This window comes from Amphiura filiformis, chromosome 4 (assembly GCF_039555335.1).
Source record: "Amphiura filiformis chromosome 4, Afil_fr2py, whole genome shotgun sequence".
NCBI lineage: Eukaryota > Metazoa > Echinodermata > Ophiuroidea > Amphilepidida > Amphiuridae > Amphiura > Amphiura filiformis.
In genome coordinates, this window is record NC_092631.1 from 20,827,103 (window position 1) to 20,835,092 (window position 7,990).

A 7,990-nucleotide genomic window follows, 5' to 3' on the forward strand; every position below is an offset into this window, starting at 1 on the left:
GGTCGGAATTATAACCGAATCTAACGCCTTCATTGCTTGCTTCAGATGCTTCAGAAGTTCTATAGACTGCAGATGAGAATATGGGGTAGGCCTATTATTAAAATGCATTATTATTGCGCTGAGTAAAAACATTTTTATTAAAAAGCTGATTATCGGTATAGGTACGGAAAAAGGTAGCCATAAAAGCAATATATTTCCTTCAAATTTTAAATTTATTATTCTGTACTCAAAATGCTGAAATAATACTGGTATTGTCGGGAAGGGTTTCTGTCCATTTTGAGCTGAAATATAACAAGGTAAACATGGTAAAGTGAAAGAAACACTACTGGTTATTTTGGCCGTTTAACATGCAGTTCTAATAGGAGGATAAAGTCATAATTTCATGAATTATGACTTTATGTCAAACTTTGCCTGTTGACCTACAAATTCAACATATTTGGCTGATTCCATTTAGGTGGCAAGTTGGTACATGTGTAAGCATTACAAATATGCCAAAAAAATCAGGTTTGAAAAGAAATTAACCAATTTCATATTATACTCGTAAGATCGTACATCATGGGTTTAAGTGCTACCCAGCAAACACAAAAACGTTTTTAAAACGTTTTAAATAAGTTATATTTGGCTTTTGGTTTAGGTAAAAACGTTTTAATAACATTAAAATGTCGGGTTATATAAAGGTCAGGATAACGTTTTAAAACGTTTTGTATGAAAACACACTACAACAATATTTTTTAAAAAATTAAAAAAAAATGTTATTTTAAACTATTTTTGCAAACATTTTTGCAAAATATTTTGTCAATACTTAAATAACATTACGTTAAAATATTTGAACCCAGCAAACACAGAAATGTTCTTAAAATGTTTTTTTCAAAACCTTTTATAACATTTAAATGTCGGGTTATATAAAGGTCATGAAAACGTTTTTAAAACGTTATTGCAAATATTTTGGGCAAACATTGTTCGCAAAATATTTTTTCAACCCCAAAATAACATTCTGTTTAGAATGTTTTGTATCAAGTGTTCAAGAATGTTTTTGGAATGTTATTAAAACGTTTTTATACCCTTTATATACCCCGACATTTAAACATTTTCTGTAAAACATTTTTGTTTGCTGAGCAGTAGATTATCAAAAAATGTTTTTTAAGGTTATGAAAACGTTTTATACTCTTAATATACCCTTTATATAACCCGACATTTAAACGTTTTCTGATAACCTTTTGCGAATGATGTCGAAAACGTTTTGTGTTTGCTGGGTATCTACAGAAGATAGATATCGGTCTTTTAGTGCTATCTCACGATACAGAAGATAGAAATGAATCTTAGTGATATCTACACTACAGATGTCTGAGATGATAGTGTCTTATACATCACCAACTGGACCACATCCTTGTCAACAGCAAGTGGGTTAATTCCCTGCGCAATTGCAGAGCTTGTAGAGCTGGATTCAGACCATCGAATACTCAGCATACGACTGCACACCAGCCTCCGAACCACCAAAGGTAAACCTTGTAAGATGCCTATAAGTACAACTGGAAGAAGCTGCTTCATGTTCCTACTAAGAACCGTTTCCAGATTGAACTTTCAAACAGATTCCAGGTCCTCCAGTGTGACGACAACGACCAGTCACCAATTTCTGAGAGGTATGAAATGTTCGAGAAAGTAGTCGAAGAAGTCGCGGAAGAGGTTGTTGGAAAATGTAGCCCTTGTGGAATGCCAAGCTGGGTGACAGACAAGACCCTCAAGTTAAGATCAGAAAGAGATGCAGCCAAGAAGACATATCTACTTGTTAGAACTCACCATGCCAGAGAAGTGTGGAGAAAGCTCAACACCCAGCTCAACGAGTCATATAGGGCTGATGAACTTGCCTCTATACACAGGCAGATGGAAGACCTGCAAGTAGCAAATGAAAATGGCAATTACAACACCACATGGAAAATAATCCATGATATCTCGGGGAAGAAGAAGGGATCAAATCCCAAAGTGAAGAAGAGAGATGGGACAATCCCCTCAAGCGACAAAGAACTACTTGCTGAGTGGAAGGACTACTTCTGTGCCTTGCTGAACAATGACAATGGACGACCAACATCTGATCTCCCACCACCCGCCGACCAGGACTTGCCTATTTGTGCTGATCCCCCTACCCTGGAAGAGACAAGAAACGCCATTCAAGCAATGAAAACAAACAAAGCTGCTGGACTGGACTGTGCGATTACCACTGAGGCACTCCAGGGTGGTGGTGAAGCTATGGTAGACATCATCCATAAATTCTGTGTAGAAGTTTTTACAAAGCTTACGCCACCAGAACAGTGGATTACCAATGTTATTGTTCCCCTTCCCACGAAAGGAGACCTCAGCCTCATGAACAACTATAGAGGAATCACACTGATGTCAGTTGCAGCTAAGGTGTACAATAGGATCCTACTGAATAGAATTAGGGACCATGTTGATCCTGTAATAAGAAGTAACCAGGCCGGATTTAGACCAGGCAGAAGCTGTGCACAGCAAACGCATATCCTCCGTAGAATCATGGAGGCTTTCCATAGTTACCAACTTCCACTAACTATAACATTCATTGACTTCAAGAAAGCCTTTGATTCAATCAACAGGAACTTGATGATGTTTTCTGTTTTGCGGCACTATGGTATCCCTGAGAGCATCGTAAAGGCAATACGTGTACTGTATACTAATTCGCAAAGTGCCGTATTGGTAGATGGCAACATCTCGGATCCCTTCCTAGTGACTACTGGAGTATTGCAGGGGGATGTTCTAGCCCCATTCCTATTCATTGTTCTCATTGACTATTTGATGACGATGGCTACCGAGGGGAATAACAGCGGTGTTGAAACACACCCGCATCGCTCCAGGCGTTATCCTGCCAAGGTTTTGAACGACTTGGATTTCGCTGATGATATTGCCTTGCTTGAATCTTCCATCCCGCGGGCACAGGCACAGCTGACCAGAACAGCGGCTGTAGCAGAAAGCCTGGGTCTCATCATCAGTGTTCCCAAAACTGAGTACATGACCATCAACTGCAATCCTCAGCCACCACTCCAAGTATACGGAGAACCCATCAAGTATGTCACTGATTTTAAATATCTTGGTTCCATGATGGGCTCTAGCACCAGTGACCTCTCCCGACGGAAGGCGCTTGCTTGGTATGCATTTTGGAAACTGGAGCATCTGTGGAGAAGTCCAACAATCACTGTTGCAACAAAAGTCAAGCTGTTTAACACCACTTGTGTTACAGTATAATGTTCTATGGCTGTGAGTCCTGGGTGATATCTACTGCGCTTTTGGTACATCATGTTACAGGATAATGCTGAACATCAAGCGCACCGACCATGTTAGTAATGAAAGGGTCTAGATATCATCACCAACACTGTGCCTCTATCTTATCAACTCTGTCAGATCACGACAATTACGATTCCTGGGACATAGTGCAGGAAGATGAACCATGCAGAAGTAATGCTCTCTACACCCCATCACATGGTAAAAGAAGACCGAGGCAAAGAACATCCTACTTGTCTTATGTGCAAAAACTGCTGGGGGATTTCGACAACTTTCTACTGCCAGATGCCATTGCCACTTTGGCTTCAGATCGTAGTACATGGAGAAAATGTGTAGTCGCCTGCTTCGGAGCCGAATGAAATGAAATGAAATGAAAAATGAATAAATATACATGGACTTATATGAAGTGCCACGCCATTCCTCCCTCTTCTCACTTGGTTGCAATATCCTTTTTAGAGGAGGAGGAGAGAGTCATAATGTGGCTTGGATGAGTGGACTTTTCGCCCTTAGTGACCCAAACAGGTTTGGAGTTTGGTTTTGAAGTTGTTGATGGTTGGAGCTAACACTGTATAATTGGGTAGTCTATTCCAGTCTGTTATAACTCTTTGGCTGAAGAAGTAGCCAGCGCCTTTTATACTCTTTACCAAAAACTTGTGTTAACCCTTTCTTATCCCATTATATTCGAGCCCTGCCGTTCTTCCAATTAACTTTGACTCCAGATCTAAAGTGCACCCTCGCTGTTAAAATAGGACCTTTGCATCAGTTTTGCATCAGGGTCATGAGGTTCTTTAGTGCGAAACACTTTAGACTCAAGGTATTGGAAAGAGGACAGGGTTTCGATAAATGAGGAAACTCGGGGTAAAAAAACAAGGTCACAGCAACTTTTTGAAAAGTCGGCTACTTTTCAATTGAGTTTTTTTCTCGAAAAATGAATCAACAAAGTAAAGCTTATTCACCGGAATAAGAGGTATCAATTTCTACAGCTGAAAACATGTTTTATTGTCCTTGTTTCAAAAGTATAATTTGATAAATTAGCAATTTAGTCTTTATAGGCCTATTATTTTATCTCGGGTGGTCTACAGTCACGGGATTGTCCCGAACCCCCGTGACCTCGTGACCACGGGATCGCCCCGACCCTCCGTGACCTTGTTCTGAGAACTCATTCACCACCATTTTTTCACGAACCAGATGATCCACCAGAGGGTTTAGGCCCTATCTTAATTTAATGTGGTAGCAGGACAGGGCTTGGAAGAGGCAATGATGGGTTTCAGATTATGGGTAGGCCTACCGAAGTACCGAAGTATTAAGCATCACAGCTACAAAACAAACAGAGTTGATTAAGTTGTGTCAAGTTAGGTCTTGATCATTGAGAGACGCATTTCATAGTAGTTTAAAAGGTCAAGGCAGGTATATGGGTAACGGGTGTTGGGTAATTAGAAATAGGCCTATCACGAGAACCGCCCGACCCGAGAACCGCGAAATCTAGTATTTTTATACTTACAGTGAACGGAAGAACGATTTTGCCCAAAACTCGACGCTTTGCCATAATTTTAGATTTTTACTACACAATTTTCACACACTCTCGCTCAGCCTGAGACGAAAATATTTTCGTGTCTCTGCTCTCTCTCAGCAAATGATGTTTTTTGTCAAATTTGTTGACTTGACAATTCGCGCGTATCTATATCGTTGCTCTGGTCACAAGCGCTGCGCGCTACCATTATTTGCGGGCTACCGTTATTTGCGCACTACCATTATTTTTTTATATTTTTTATTTTATTTTTTTATCTTTCCCACAAGACACAAAGTGCCCTGTGCTTTTATTTTCATTATATATTTTCAAAATCACAAGAATCAATAAAAATCACACAAGAAAAATCACAAATGCAGCATCAATATAAAAATGTTACATCATATAAAAGTCTACTTTACCAAATACATGTAATTTAACCATTATTTGCTCTCTACCGTTATTTGCGCACTACCATTATTTGAGCTTATTTGCGCGCTACCATTATTTTGCGCGAATTACGCTGGTTCCTGCGCCTTGGAAAACCAAAACAATTTTGCCAGAAAATGTTAACATGTTAAATGTCGGGTTATATTAAAATGGTACAAAAGGTTTTAAAGAATGTTTTAAAAACTTCCAGGAAGTTGTTATTAAGTGTTAACAAACTATTTTTTAAACGTTTATATAAAACATTTGCAAAACAGTTTGAAAATTTTGTTTTTCGTATCAAACTTTTTCCTGACCTTTATATAACCCGACAGAGTTAAAGAACCAAAACTATTTGTGTTTGCTGTATTCATGTCAAGATGAGCAAGATTTAAAATGTCAGAACTGCATAATAGTGTCGCGTCGTCTCAGAGTAGTCGCCATTTTTTAAAAAGTTGCTGCATTAAACATTCTAAAATAATATTAGGTCTATATTTCCGTTCAGTTTTGCCAAAATATTTTTAAAACCTACTGTAGATTTGTATATTGATGTAGTGTACTGCTTTTATCTACTGTAGATTTGTGTATTGACATAGTGCATTGCTTACATCTACTGTAGATCTGTGTATTGATGAAGAAGTGCATTGCTTACATCTACTGTAGATCTGTGTATTGATGAAGTAATGCATTGCTTACATCTACTGTAGATTTGTGTATTGATGAAGTGTATTGCGTACATCTACTGTAGATCTGTGTTGCTTACATCTACTGTAGATCTGTTTATTGACGTAGTTTATTGCTTACATCTACTGTAGATCTGTGTACTGATGAAGCGCATTGCTTACATCTACTGTAGACTTGTGTATTGATAAAGTGCATTGCTTCCTTCTACTGTAGATTTGTGTATTGATGAAGTAGTGCATTGCTTACATCTGTAGATTTGTGTATTGATGAAGTAGTGCATTGCTTACATCTACTGTAGATTTGTGTATTGATGAAGTAGTACACTGCTTACATCTACTGTAGATCTGTGTATTGATGAAGTAGTGCATTGCTTACATCTACTGTAGATCTGTGTATTGATGAAGTAGTGCATTGCTTACATCTACTGTAGATCTGTGTATTGATGAAGTAGTGCATTGCTTACATCTATTGTAGATCTGTGTATTGATGAAGTAGTGCATTGCTTACATCTATTGTAGATCTGTGTATTGATGAAGTAGTGCATTGCTTACATCTATTGTAGATCTGTGTATTGATGAAGTAGTGTATTGCTTACATCTATTGTAGATCTGTGTATTGATGAAGTAGTGCACTGCTTACATCTACTGTAGATCTGTGTATTGATGAAGTAGTGCATTGCTTACATCTACTGTAGATCTGTGTATTGATGAAGTAGTGCATTGCTTACATCTACTGTAGATCTGTGTATTGATGAAGTAGTGTATTGCTTACATCAACTGTAGATCTGTGTATTGATGAAGTAGTGCATTGCTTACATCTACTGTAGATTTGTGTATTGATGAAGTAGTGCATTGCTTACATCTACTGTAGATTTGTGTATTGATGAAGTAGTGCATCTACTGTAGATATGTGTATTGATGAAGTAGTGCATTGCTTACATCTACTGTAGATCTGTGTATTGATGAAGTAGTGCATTGCTTACATCTACTGTAGATCTGTGTATTGATGAAGTAGTGCATTGCTTACATCTACTGTAGATTTGTGTATTGATGAAGTAGTGCATTGCTTACATCTACTGTAGATCTGTGTATTGATGAAGTAGTGCATTGCTTACATCTACTGTAGATTTGTGTATTGATGAAGTAGTTCATTGCTTACATCTACTGTAGATCTGTGTATTGATGAAGTAGTGCATTGCTTACATCTACTGTAGATATGTGTATTGATGAAGTAGTGCACTGCTTACATCTACTGTAGATATGTGTATTGATGAAGTAGTGCACTGCTTACATCTACTGTAGATCTGTGTATTGATGAAGTAGTGCATTGCTTATCTACTGTAGATTTGTCCCGGGAGATTTGTGTATTGATGAAGTAGTGCATTGCTTACATCTACTGTTGATCTGTGTATTGATGAAGTAGTGCATTGTTTACATCGATTTGTATATTGAAGTAGTGTAATGCGTAAATCTACTGTAGATTTGTGTATTGGTAGTGTCAAAAATTGCCACAAAACTACAGCAAAAATTAAATTTTTGACATTTGGTATTGAAGATTCTAAATTTTTTTTCCCAAAGACTTAAAATTTTTAAGTGGTTTTGGGAAAAAAATTGTATCTTCAATACGAGGTACGAAAGGTCAAAGTTTTCAAATGATGGACGGCTTTTTTTCCCAGCTACATATACATACCATAAGATTAAATGTCAAAAAATATAAACTTTTTAATACTTTGCCATAAAATTTGTATAAAATGGCAAATTTCAAAAAATTAATATATTATTATCAGGACATTCCTTGTATTCAAAATGCCATTTTGGTGTTTCGATGTGCTCTTAAAATATCCCACAAAAAAATACATAAAACGTTGCTATACAAGCCCTTAAACTTCGCCAAAAAAATTACAAATCACAATACTAGTGATCAAAAATAAATATATTTAAAAAAAAAGTCAAATTTGTAAAAAAGATAAAAAATATTTTTCCTTACTGACATGACACGGGCCTCCAGCAATTGAATTGGTATAATTGGACTAAGGCTGCGATCACATAAAAAGTATACGGTATTTGCTATACGAAATACGCTCAT